General features: G+C 38.0%; 1 pseudogene; it reads right to left on the bottom strand.

The window, feature by feature from the left end:
• Window positions 1–8,228: 8,228 nt before the first annotated feature.
• On the bottom strand, window positions 8,229–8,537 carry LOC147578520 (ATP synthase F(0) complex subunit g, mitochondrial pseudogene; annotated as a pseudogene).
• Between the last annotated feature and the right edge of the window lie 4,908 nt (window positions 8,538–13,445).

The raw sequence follows: 13,445 nt of genomic DNA, 5'->3' as shown, positions 1-13,445 counted from the left end.
TTACTTGTGACTTTTTTTTTTTTCCACTCCTTGAGACTGTTTTAGATTGCCAAGGAAAGGATGATCTCACCCTTTGCTGTGGATGTGTGAAATGCTACAGCCTTTTTTGACAGCTATCTGGAAACATCAATTAAAATAAAATATACATGATATCTTTTGACCCAGCAATCTCACTCTCAGGAATCCATCCTACAAAAACAAAAGCCAGCATATATGTATATGTGAACAAGATGTGGCAAAAAAAAATCCAGGAACAAAGTATTTGCCACCTGAAGTAGGATGGCTGAGTAAATTGTGGTGGATATGCACATGGAGTATTATTTTGGAGCCATTAAATAGAACAAATTAGAACTCTTCTACTAGGCTTGGAAGGTTTTTCAAGACCTCATTTTTATAAAGCAAACAGAGAATCTCTGCATGTGAATAAGATATTTATGTGAACATGGAGAAAATATGGAGGGATATGTATTGGATTGTTAATATGGGTCACCGTAGTTAGGTGGTGTAGGGTGAAACAAGAGAGGGTGAGGCAAGAGAAAAAGGAAAAGATTTTTTTTTAAGATTACAGTGAGAATGATATGATTCAGCACAATGGCAACTAGGGAAAAGTCTTATCCACACTCATGGCCTCCCCAAAAACACCAAAAACAAACAAACAAAAACCCTCAATCTAATATAGCCTTCACATCCAATTCCAATTTACAGGAAATATAGAGAATAGAGGAAACAGATTAAACTATATCCTGGAGGTCTCATCAGCAAACCAATGAGGGCAATTCTAAGGACAAATAACATGGTTAATTTAATAGAAATAAATTGCACAGACAAAAAAATGGAAAGGAAGTCTATTGATTAAAAGATGTAATAACCATGTGCAATATATAGAAATTATTTGGATCCTGATTCAAAGAAACATACATTAAAACAACAACAAATCCATTTGAAGCAATTTTTCTGAGACAATTAGCAATTTATTTTTTTTTTTTTTTTTTTTTTTTCAACGTTTATTTATTTTTGGGACAGAGAGAGACAGAGCATGAACGGGCGAGGGGCAGAGAGAGAGGGAGACACAGAATCGGAAACAGGCTCCAGGCTCCGAGCCATCGGCCCAGAGCCCGACGCGGGGCTCGAACTCACGGACCGCGAGATCATGACCTGGCTGAAGTCGGACGCTTAACCGACTGCGCCACCCAGGCGCCCCGACAATTAGCAATTTAGATAATGGAATAGCTGATTCTATTCAGAAATTATTGTTAATTTTCCAGATGTGATGGTGATATTAGGGTTATCAAAAAAGGAATGCTTGTTGTTTAGAATAATTACTGAAATATTAATGGATGAAATAATGTGATGTCTGGGAATTGTTTCAAAATACCATAGTAGTGGGAGGAGTGGATGTATGTGTGGTTGGGCCAGGATTAGCCATGGGTTTATGCTGGAGCTGGCGATGGGTACCTGGGAGTTCAGGATACTAATCTGTCTACTTTTATGTATATTTGGAATATTCTATTATAAAATGTTTAAAACCTGATAAAACCATACTTTTTAATTTATATACAATTTTTTACAAAAGCGTGTAGTTTTATTAAGATGATTATACACACACACAAATACATATATACATACACACATATAATCAATGTTCTTTGGAATTAAAGTTCAAAACTTAATTAGGCATTGTAGAAGCAGGGAGGGGCATACTGAGATTAGTTTCTGGTCTCGTAACTGGGCCTGGAATGCATAGCTTATTAAGAACAGACTGCTCACCTAATGGAAAGTGCAGTTTTGCTGTAGGTTTTTTACACTTCTAAATATACTTTCTTTTTAAAATTTTTTTTAAGCGTTTATTTAGTTTTGAGAGAGAGAGAGAGAGAGTGTGCAAGCAGGGAAGGGGCAGACAGAGAGGGAGGCACAGAATCTGAAGCAGGCTCCAGGCTCTGAGCTGTCAGCACAGAGCCCGATGTGGGGCTCAAACCAAAGAAGTGAGATCATAACCTGAGCCAAAGTCAAACGCCCAACCCACTGAGCCACCCAGGTGCCCCTTCTAAATATATTTTCAAATTTTCCCTACTTCTTTGTCATAATGATAATAAAAAGTAAAGATACCTCATTGCTATTTTATAAAATACATCAGATGCTTTCCTTACAGTCATGGAGTTGAAGTTGTATTTGTAAGCACCCAAATGTCAAATCAAGTGCTTTGGCTATTAACCAACAAAACTAGTCAGGCCCTAAGTATTTATGGTGCAAAATAATTTGTCAGGTGTTATGGGAAATACAAATAGACAACAAACTTGGCCATCAACAAGCTTGCAATGTCTGGAACAATTGTTTTTATTTTATTGTATTTTATTTATTTTTAAAAAATACTTTTAAGTAATCTCTACACCCAATGTGGGGCTTGAAATCACAACCCTAAGTTCAAGAGTCACATGCTCTATTGACTGAGCCAGCCAGGCGCCCCACAATTATTGTTTTTAAATCTAAACATCTTTATCATCTAGGTGCACTGGATTCATTTAGTTTGCAAGATTTATGGACACTATTCTATTGACTGAAATTTGTGAGATGCTATTAGCTTTTCAGATTTTCTGAATATAATGTTCTTGTCCTGCTTCAATACAATTAAGTACACATGGCTTTTTGGTGATTGTTTCTTTTTAAAGGTGAATTATTAGTTTGAAAGCAAACTGCCTAGAAGCTTATTTGACTATAAAACATCACATCGTGGGAATGGCCATGTTATTGTTAATGTTATTAATGAAACCGTCCCAAAAATAAAGGACATGTCCTTGTTATAATAGTCTGTTCAAGTTGATTGGCTGTAGATGCAGAAAATGACTCATAGTGGAGTATACCTGACCTAATGCAGGTCAGCTGCCCAGCCACCAGTGGCCCTCTGATGCAATGCCAAACATTTGTTAAATAAATGTCCCAAGTGAACTTTTGTCTTATCTTTACAATGTCCTGGGATTACTGCCTGACAACGTCTCAAAGCAGGGGGCTAGTTTCTTCAGCTTCTCCCTGAATGAGAGCCTTTCCTTTGCAGAACAGGGACTGCAGAACCTGGGTTTTGGCTCTGTTCCATCTGTATGGAGGCTGGTTTAACATTTAAACAAAATCTCAATAATTCCAAGAATTTTTTTTACTATTATCTTAGTTCTGTTATTAAATAAAAATATGATGTCATCAGAGAAAAATAAACAGAAAAATCATTCCTTATTTAGCAAATCAGAGCAATCCTAAAGTTCAGTTTAGTTTGTCAAGTAGTATGCTACAAGCATTATCTCATTTAATACTCATAACAACCCTATCAGTTGTTAAACTACCAACTAATTTAAAGTTGAGAAAACAGAGACCCCGAGAGGATTAAATAATTGGTCCAATTTACTTACCTAGTTATTCAGACCCAGATCTGTCCTACCTCAGAGTCCATACGAGTACATTCATGATCACTATTGCTATGTAGAGTACATCCATTTTGTCTTTTACTCCTATGATCTGTGTTTGTTTGTCTGCATATGTTTTATATTTATTTTATTTTTTTTTATCAAAACAGTGTCATATGTATTATTGGCTGCTTTCTAAAAAAAACCCATAAACTTATCCAGAACACTTTCTGATATCAATAAATATTCTTTTGTTCAGTGATTTAAAAAACAAAAATTTGTATTGTATTCTGTCATATGGGTTTGTTTGGCTAACCTCCCATAATCAGACATTTAGATTGCCTCTAATTTTAAAAAAATTAAAAAAATTTTTTTAATGTTTATTTATTTTTGAGAGGGAGAGAGAGAGAACGAGCAGGGAGGGGCACAGAGACACACACACACACACACACACACACACACGCACACACACAGAATCTGAAGCAGGCTCCAGGCTCTGCACTGTCAGCACAGAGCCCGATGTGGGGCTCAAACTCGTGAACTGTGAGATCATGACCTGAGCCGAAGTCAGACGCTTAACTGACTGAACCATCCAGGCGCCCCTGAAGAACACCTGTAAATGAACATCATCACACACATCTGATGTTTACTTAGAATAAATTCCTAAATGTGGACCACTTATGCATGTTTATATGGTCGAAGTTTCTGGTAGACTATTTCAGTAATGGACAAGCCTCCACATATCCATGTCCATGTGTGTAGTCCCTTCCCGTATTGAATCTGGTGTTAAAGGACAGGTGTTAAAATGGCACATTGGAGCCTGCCTATTGGTAATGCTGTCACCGTGTAAAGTCTGGCCTATGTTGCTAGGGTCCCACAAAACAGCTGTCTGCCAGAACCAAACCACCAAACCCATGAGTGAGCCATCTCAGACTATTAGTGTGTTAGTCCATGAGACCATCAGTCACCAGATGATGGCAGCCTGGCACACAACCCCCAGTGAGACACCCCCACTCCCACCCCCACCCAAGTTGGCAGAACCCATCACAATGCTTAACTCACAGAATTGTCAGCAAATAAAGTGGTGCTTTAAGCCACCAAATTTTGGGGGTGGTATGTTATATAGCAAAAGCTAACTGATACAAGATTGAATAAGTTTGATATATATTTTTATGCAAGGTTATTTGCAAGTCCGGGATGGAACATGACACTGGGAGAGCTTGGTAACATTATACCAGCCAGTAGGTGGTTTCTTAGTCTTTTCTAATTATCAGCTCATTTAATATGGATTTTAAATATGCAAAACGTCTTTTAATTTCCTTGGAATTTCCATTAATTTTGCAGTAAACAGCAGTTTATATGCTTCCCTAGTAAAAAAGCAAATTATTTATGGTTCTCTGGACAAAGACAATGTTCTATATTTGCAAAGAGTTGAAAAATTATTTAATCATTACTATAACAGAACCAATAACTTATAAAATGATTAAAGCTTAACCTTTCTTTCAGCCTGGAAGCTTTCAGAACTTTTCCCCTCTGTCCTTGTAATTTGCTATTTTTTGCCAGGAACTAACCAAATATGGTTCTGTTTTTATTGACCTTCAATCTTTACGCTTCAAAAATTTCCAGCTCCATTTATTTCAATGATGATTGCTTCAGTTTTTTTGGCTTTGTTTCTTCCTTGGGGAGCCTTGTAATTCTTATCTTAAGCCTCTATTTTCTATCACTTTTATTTATAATCTCTATTTAGGGGCGTCTGGGTGGCTCAGTCGGTTAAGCATCGACTTCGGCTCAGGTCATGATCTCACGGTTCGTGAGTTGGAGCCCCGCATCCGGCTCTGTGCTGTCAGCTCGGAGCCTGGAGCCTGCTTCAGATTCTGTGTCTCCCTCTCTCTCTGCCCTTCCCCTGCTTGTGCTCTGTCTCTCTCTCTGTCTCTCAAAAATAAATAAAACATTAAAAAAAATTATAATCTCTATTTCATCATTTTCATATTTTTGTCCTCTTCCTCTACAGTCTGAAATAATTCCCACATTTAATGTAATGTGTCACTGATTCCATTTCCTACAGTGTTGGCTTGTGGTTTACTACTTGTAATGAAGATTTTAATTCTGAGAGTACATTTTTAGTTGCTTGCTTCTCTTCCATATCACATTCTGTTTTCTTTCCATGTCCTTGTTTTGTCTCCTCATATTTTTTACTTCTATCTCCTGAATCCGTGTCTTCCTATTTTCTTTCTTTCTATTCAGATTGCTGAACAATTTTCTAAATTTTTGTGTGGGGATTCTATAGAAAGTCACTTTCAGATCCACATACCTGTATTAGATTGCTAGTGCTGCCATGACAAAAGATTACAAACTGCGTGACTTAAACAACGGATGTTTATTTTCTCACCCTTCTGGAGGCGGGAAGTCCAAGATCAAGATATTGACGGGGTTCAGTTCTTCTGAGGCCTCTCTCATTGGCTTGCAGATGGCCACCTTTTCCCTACGTCCTCACATGGCCTTTTCTCTGTGCTTGCTCAGACACGATGTCTCTGTGTCCACACTTCTTTTTTATAAGGACATCAGTGAAATTGGGTTAGGGCCCACCCTAGCAGCCTCATTTTAACATAATCACCTCTTTAAAGGCCTTATCTACAAATACAGTAACATTCTGAGGTACTGGAGATGAGGTACTGAGTACCTGAGGTACTGGAGTTTCAACATATGAATTCTAGAGGGACACAATTCAACCCATAATAGTATCTCGGTTATAAAAATCATGTTCCCTTTTCCTCAATGCTTGGCCACGCCACTTACAATTCTGAATTAGCCTTCACTTCCTGCATATGTTGAGCCTAAAGATCAGCTAGAAATGAATGTTTATTGTCTTTTCTAGTCTTCTCTGAGCATGCATGCTGCCCTGGGCACGTGCGTAGCTTTCTGGATTAGCTAGTATACTCAGGAGCTTTTCAAAGCCCTTATTCCCTGAAGAATCTCATTCCCCAATGCTTTCTTCCTGGCTTTTGTCATGTCTATTGTTTGCTTCAGTTGTTAATTTTTGTCGGGTGGCAGCACTTGACTGTCAACATTTCTGAAGAACATCCTCCACCCTAAGAGGGTTATAAGTTAAGTGAAACAAAGGTAGGCTTTTTGTGATAATTCTTCAGGGAAACCACAGACAGGTCAAAACAAATGTGATTCCTTGAGAGCAGTTTTCTTTACCTCCTGTAGTACCATGAATTCATACAGAGGATTCAAGCTGCCATCTTGAAGACTGCCATTGTACCAGGGAAAGGGATGGGAGAAGGCTGAATCAAAATGCCATAGCGTTCTCTTACTATGTTCTAGTGGCCTTTCTCCTGGTTAAGTGTTCACTTGATTGCTGTAAACCCTTGCCTATTTTACAGAATTCCAATAATGTTGGTTTTTACAGTTTTTGCCACGTTATTTGGTATTTCTGGGGAAGCACAAGCCCCTTCAGGTCCCTAATGTGCCATCTTCACTGATGTTATCAATCTGCTTGGACGATGTTTGAAGTCCTTTTGTGTATCTTCAAGTGGATAGTGGATTGATCCAAATACTACGAATTTGCCTTCTACAGTCTAACATACTTTCTTCTTTGATGATTGTGGAGGATACTGGCAGAATTTTTTCCCCTGGTTCAATGTGTGCATCTCTGTTATGCTAAAAAGATGGACTATCTGAAAAACTTAGTTTTTAGAATCTGCCACTAGAGATTCTTCTTGTTTTTAATCTACATTCTTACAGTCATATTTTAATCTCTTTTGATGATTTCTCCTTCTTTAGTCCAACCTCAAATGATGGAGTCCTTTCAGGGATCAATTGTAGATTTTTTTTTTCCATTTTATGTTCTTCTAGGAGATTTTATTTTATTTTTTAAAATGTTTATTTATATTTGAAAGACAGAGACAGAGCATGAGTGTTGGAGAAGCAGAGAGAGACAGAATCTGAAGCAGGCTCCAGGTTCTGAGCTATCAGCACAGAACCCAATGCGGGGCTGGAATCCATGAACTGTGAGATCATGACCTGAGTGGAAGTCGGACGCTTAACCAACTCAGGAGTCCCTCCTCTAGGGGATTTTAGATCCTTCCAAGCCTGTAAATAACACAGATACTCCAATTATTCCAAAATTAACATCTCCAGTTCTGTAACTTATTGAATTCAAGACCTAGTTGTTACTCAGCATTTCTCCTTAAATCTCACAATATCCCAGAATAAACATATTAAAAACTGGACACTTAGTTCTCAGTCTTGCAATATTTTTTCCCCTCAGTTCTTTTCCAGAGAAAAGCCTTTGGATTGTTGAGGAAGTTCAAAAAGCCTTGGGTTTATAAAAATGATTTATCAGAGATGTTCTAATATTAATGAAACACAATTAGAGAAAAGGAGACTGGAGTTAGGATAAAATTCAATAGCTGTGTCAAAAAACACAGCTGCAGATCCTTACAAGGGAAAATAAAAAAAATGTGAATCCAATGGGAGTGTGAAAAAAAGAGGAAGTGACTTCATGGAGTTGGAAGTTATAAGTACGTTCGGTGCTTAGAGATTTAAGGTGATAATTGAGAAGCCACATTGTAAATCTGAGGAAGGATATGCAAATAGCATTGCTGTGAATTTTATCGCTATTATAAAATTTAAATGGGAATGTTTTGGAATTTAGGATATACTAGGAGATACCGGAAATTACACATGGGGTTTCAGGCATGAGAAGGTATAAGTATACTTGTAAGTATTATACATTAATTTATTATACATTATTACAGATACAAGTTTGATCACACATGGTCCCAGAACCCTCACATAGTAAATCAAATATCATCAGATGTTAAAGATTGGTCCTCAAATGTTATCACAAATGATGCCATGATTGTCTGTGATCTCATGGATATAAAACTGCATCCATACCTCTGTGGCCACCAAACCATTCAACACAGCTTCTTTAACTGAGAGCTGTTTGTAGCAGTTTAAGCACCACGGATGATTTTTTTTCCAGGCTCTAAGTAGTAGTAGGATTCTCAGCAGGGGTTGGAGAAACCATCTCAACCTTAAAGTTGTTCCAAAAGTTGGCTAACCAGGCTTTGAGTGAGTCACAGCAGCATTTATCAGCACCAGAGCCTTTTCAGTAAGGTTACAGACAAACTGGACCATGGTTCTAGGAAGGAAAGTTTGTCACCTTGAGTGGCTGGCTGAATTAGGTATAGATATTTTACAAGATTAGATATTTTACAAGACTTGTAATAGGAAAGGGAAGCAGAGGCAGTGGAGGAGAGAAAAGCTTAATGCCTTACCAGTAAACTTGAATTGTCACTGACGCATCAGGAATCAGGGCAAGGGAGGAGGGGAAGTCAGTAATCACTTAGGTGGGGAATCACTCAGAAAAGCCGTGATAAGTGATTGGAATGATGATTTGAGATGAATCATCAAGGAGTCACATAGACTGTTTTTTCTTTATTTCCTTCTCTTAATTTCTTGTGTCATTTTCTGAATTCTCTATGATAAGATCTGCAGAATGTATAAAATGGTGTGTGTGTGTGTGCGCCCAGGCTCTTTCTATTGTTCACCCTTTTCTTGGCACATAGCTCTTCATTTTTTCGTATGTCACCTCGTGGTCTCCAGACATAATTCCTTGAGGTCTGATTTGGAGAAAAATACTGTAACTTAGAATATGATGTGTTCTGAGTTGGGCTTCTTTGGTACTTGCACACACAAACACACACACACTCCATACACATTCATTTATGCTAGAAATAAAGACATATGCAACAGTCCAGAAGAAAAAAAGGAACTTGTGACTGTCATTTGTACATGCCCATGAAAGACACGCGACACTTTGAAATGAATTTCTGGTAATTCAGGCGGCCACCCTTCCATCCTCAATAAGGAAGTGAGGATGTGCCAAATCTGCTACTGTGGGATGGGCTGTGGTCTAAAGGTAAGGGTGGCTGGCAGCATCCTGGGAGAGGTAAGTATGGACTCCGAAATGCGGTCTGTTGAAAGCCCTGGGCTGACTAGGAGACTCCCTAGTGTTATGGCAGCAACCTGCATGGCTGCAGAGTCAGATGCAGCTTGAATTTGGCTGCAAGTCCTTTATTTTATCCTGCCTTAGTTTGAGTTTTGATGCTCATGACCAAAGTCCTTGAGTTAATCACTCTTATTCCATGTTACTTAAAAATGTGACATTTTCTCTGCACTGTTTCAATTCTAAATTGTTATGGCATTTTTCTGCAGGTAAAATTAATAAATAAACAAGGTGAGGCATTTTATCACTGAAAAATAAAATTGTGACATTTTCAAATGTGTGCCTAGACAAGTCAGTGAGAAGCAATGAATTAGTTGAATCAGCTCTAGATAACTCACTGCTTTAAAACTTTAAAGCTAAGTTTCCTGTGTATTAAGGAGTCACCCAGAGTTAGTAAGAGTGGAACTGGGGAGCTCTGAATTGCCATCTCCAAGAAAGCAGTAATAATAATGCGTCTTCAATTTTTTTCCTCAAAGCTATAAGACTAGTTTGCCAACATCTACCTGGATTGACAAGCTTACTGAAAAGAGAGCTGGATTTTGGTTTTATAAGTCTATTGGATTGTTGTTCAAAGACATGATTGACTAATTTGGTAAAACTGGTTCCTTGTTGCCAGGATATATTGTATTAACAATGAATTGCCTTGCATTAAACTAGGGAGTAGCAGATACTTTCTCACACTCATACGCTACTTATAACCACTTGGCGGAGATCATTGTGACCTCTGCTTGACGATGGTTTCCAAGATTTACATATCACTTTAAGAAGGGAGGTGTCCTGGGTGAAGCTACGACTTGAAAACCCAGTCTTCCTAAAGCCTCAGCAGGCTTGCCCCTCTCCAGTGAGAGATGAATTCATTTTACAATTCAAGTGACTGCTCAACGCCATAGGCACAATCTTTTGGTAATGAATGTTGTTCTATAGCATTGTTTTGGATTTTCTTTTTCTTGTTTTTTTTTCACCTATTCTTCTCCCTTTTCCAGTTACTCATGATTTTTATAGATATATGTTCAACAACAAGCCTTCAGGGGAAGATGAGAACTAGTACACTCAAAGGTATGAGAAAAGATTTGCTCACAGATGAAATATATATTTTTGTGTCAGTTTTCCTCATTAGAGAGGGAAACAAAAATAGAAATTCTGGCCAAGTACTGAGAGCTGAAGAAGATAAATAGTTGTGGAGTTTAGCGTATTTCATCAGATAATTGTAAGCCACAACTTGCTAAGAGTGTGATGAAGTCTCATTTGGTGTCGTTAATTCTATAGGGGGAAGATAAAATAGCTAACAATATACTGAGGTTACCCAACTCACTATTTTTAACTTTTGTCTCCACAACCATCTTAAAAGAAGCATGAAGACCATCAAGAAGTGTTTTATGAGCCAAATGTTTTACTCTAATGGCCAACCGAGTGGGGTGAGGAGGAGTCCCAGGAGCCAAAGCCAGATGTGACATAGGGTTGGGGCAGACTGTACAAGGACCCAAAGGGGATCTCAAAGACTGTTCAGATTAGAGCCAGCTTTTGGGAGAAGTGGGCCCAGAGGCACAGGTCTGGAGTAGGATGAAGCTACCTCTAGGTTTAGGCTACTGGGCCGTACTACTGAGTAGCAGCTTCAGGGCTTGTCTGCATTTGGATGGACCCGGATTGCAATGCAGACAGACTTCAAATCCATAGTAATATTCCCTGTCATGTCCAAATGAGGGCTCCACAGTTTTTGCACAAACTAGAGCCTCCTGGAAGAAAAGCACTAACTGAACCACAGCTAGTGTTTGGAGAACATTCAAAACCTGTAGATACATTATTAACAATAGTCAACTATGGAAAGAGCCCAAATGTCCATTGACTGATGAATGGATAGAGAAGATGATGTGATATATACATCTCTCTCTCTATATATATACAAGTAGATATATATATGTATATGTACATCTATCTATCTAATCTATCTATCTATCTATCTATCTATCTATCTATCTATCTACACACACAAGCCATCAAAAAGAATGAAATCTTGCCATTTGCAATGATGTAGGTAGAGCTAGAGTGCATTATGCTAAGTGAAATAAATCATTCAGAAAAATACAAATACCATATGATTTCGCTCACAGGTGGAACTTAAGAAACAAAACAGATGAACATAGGGGAAGGGAGAAAAAGAGAGGGGGAAGCAAACCATAAGAGGCTCTTAACTATAGAGAACAAACTGAGGGTTGATGGAGGGAGGTGAGGGAATGGGCTAAATAGGTGATGGGCATTAAGGAGGGCCCTTGTCATGAGCACGGGGTGTTATTATATAAGTGATGAGTCACTAAATTCTATATCTGACACCAATTTTACCATACATGTTAACTAGAATTTAAATAAAAACTTGAAAAAAACCCAACAAGACCTATAGATATATTTAAAAGATTGTTAGCAGTATAAATTTTATTAAGCATCTTTATAGGCATTAATTTTTGTCATATACTTTTTTCTTTTCTTTTAATAAATTATATATGAAAAAGTAGTTTGCTTTTATTGTATACAATTGAGAAGATGAAGAAAAGCACAAAAAGATAAAACTCATGCATACTCACATTCTTTTTTCTTATTGCATCCTAGTCTTGAATGTTTATTTTTTATTTTTTTTAATTTTATTTTTTTAATTTACATCCATATTAGTCAGCATATAGTGCAATAATGATTTCAGGAGTAGATTTCTTAATGCCCCTTACCCATTTAGCCCACTCCAGCTCCCACAACCCTTTCAGTAACCCTCTGTTTGTTCTCCATAACTAGGAGCCTCTTATGTTTTGCCCCCCTCCCTGTTACTATATTATTTTTGTTTCCCTTCCCCTATGTTCATCTGTCTTGTCTCTTAAAGTCCTCATATGAGTGAAGTCATATGATTTTTATCTTTCTCTGACTAATTTCACTTAGCATAATACCCTTCAGTTCCATCCATGTAGTTGCAAATGGCAAGATTTCATTCTTTTTGATTGCCGAGTAATACTCCATTGTATATATATACCACATCTTCTTTATCCATTTATCCATTGATGGACATTTGGGCCCTTTCCATACTTTGGCTATTGTTGATAGTACTGCTATAAACATGGGGGTGCAGGGTCTCTTTGAAACAGGGGGTGCAGGGTCTCTTCGTATCCCTTGGAAAAATGCCTAGTAGTGCAATTGCTGGGTCATAGGGTAGTTCTAATTTTAATTTTTTGAGGAACCTCCAAACTGTTTTCCAGAGTGGCTGCACCAGTTTGCATTCCCACCATCAATGCAAAAGAGATCCTCTTTCTCCACATCCTCGCCAACATCTGTTGTTGCCTGAGTTGTTAATGTTAGCCATTCTGACAGGTGTGAGGTGGTATCTCATTATGGTTGTGATTTGTATTTCCCTGATGATAAGTGGTGTTGAGCATTTTTTCATGTGTCGGTTGGCCATCTGGATGTCTTCTTTGGAGAAGTGTCTATTCATGTCTTTTGTCCATTTCTTCACTGGATTATTTGTTTTTTGGGTGTTGAGTTTGATAAGTGCTTTATAGCTTTTGGATACTAACCCTTTATCTGATATGTCATTTGCAAATATCTTCTCCCATTCTGTCAGTTGCCTTTTAGTTTTGCTGATTGTTTCCTTCGCTGTACAGAACCTTTTTATTTTGATGAGGTCCCAGTAGTTCATTTTTGCTTTTGTTTCCCTTGCCTCTGGAGACGTGTTGAGTAAGAAGTTGCTGCGGGCAAGATCAAAGAGGTTTTTGCCTGCTTTCTCCTCAAGGATTTTAATGGCTTCCTATCTTGCATTTAGGTCTTTCATCATTTTGAGTTTATTTTTGTGTATGATGTAAGAAAGTGGTCCACATTCATTCTTCCACGTGTCGCTGTCCAGTTTTCCCAGCATCACTTGCTGAAGAGACTGTCTTTATTCCACTGGGTATTCTTTCCTGCTTTGTCAAAGATTAGTTGGCCATATGTTTGTAGGTCCATTTCTGGGTTCTCTATTCTGTTCCATTGATCTGAGTGTTTTTGTGCCAGTACCATATTGTCTTGAT

This window comes from Puma concolor, chromosome C1, assembly GCF_028749965.1.
Source record: "Puma concolor isolate L17-30 chromosome C1, mPumCon1.1.hap2, whole genome shotgun sequence".
NCBI classification, from domain to species: domain Eukaryota; kingdom Metazoa; phylum Chordata; class Mammalia; order Carnivora; family Felidae; genus Puma; species Puma concolor.
The sequence above is the reverse complement of the archived record's forward strand: the minus strand, read 5'-3'. Positions and strand labels throughout refer to the sequence as shown.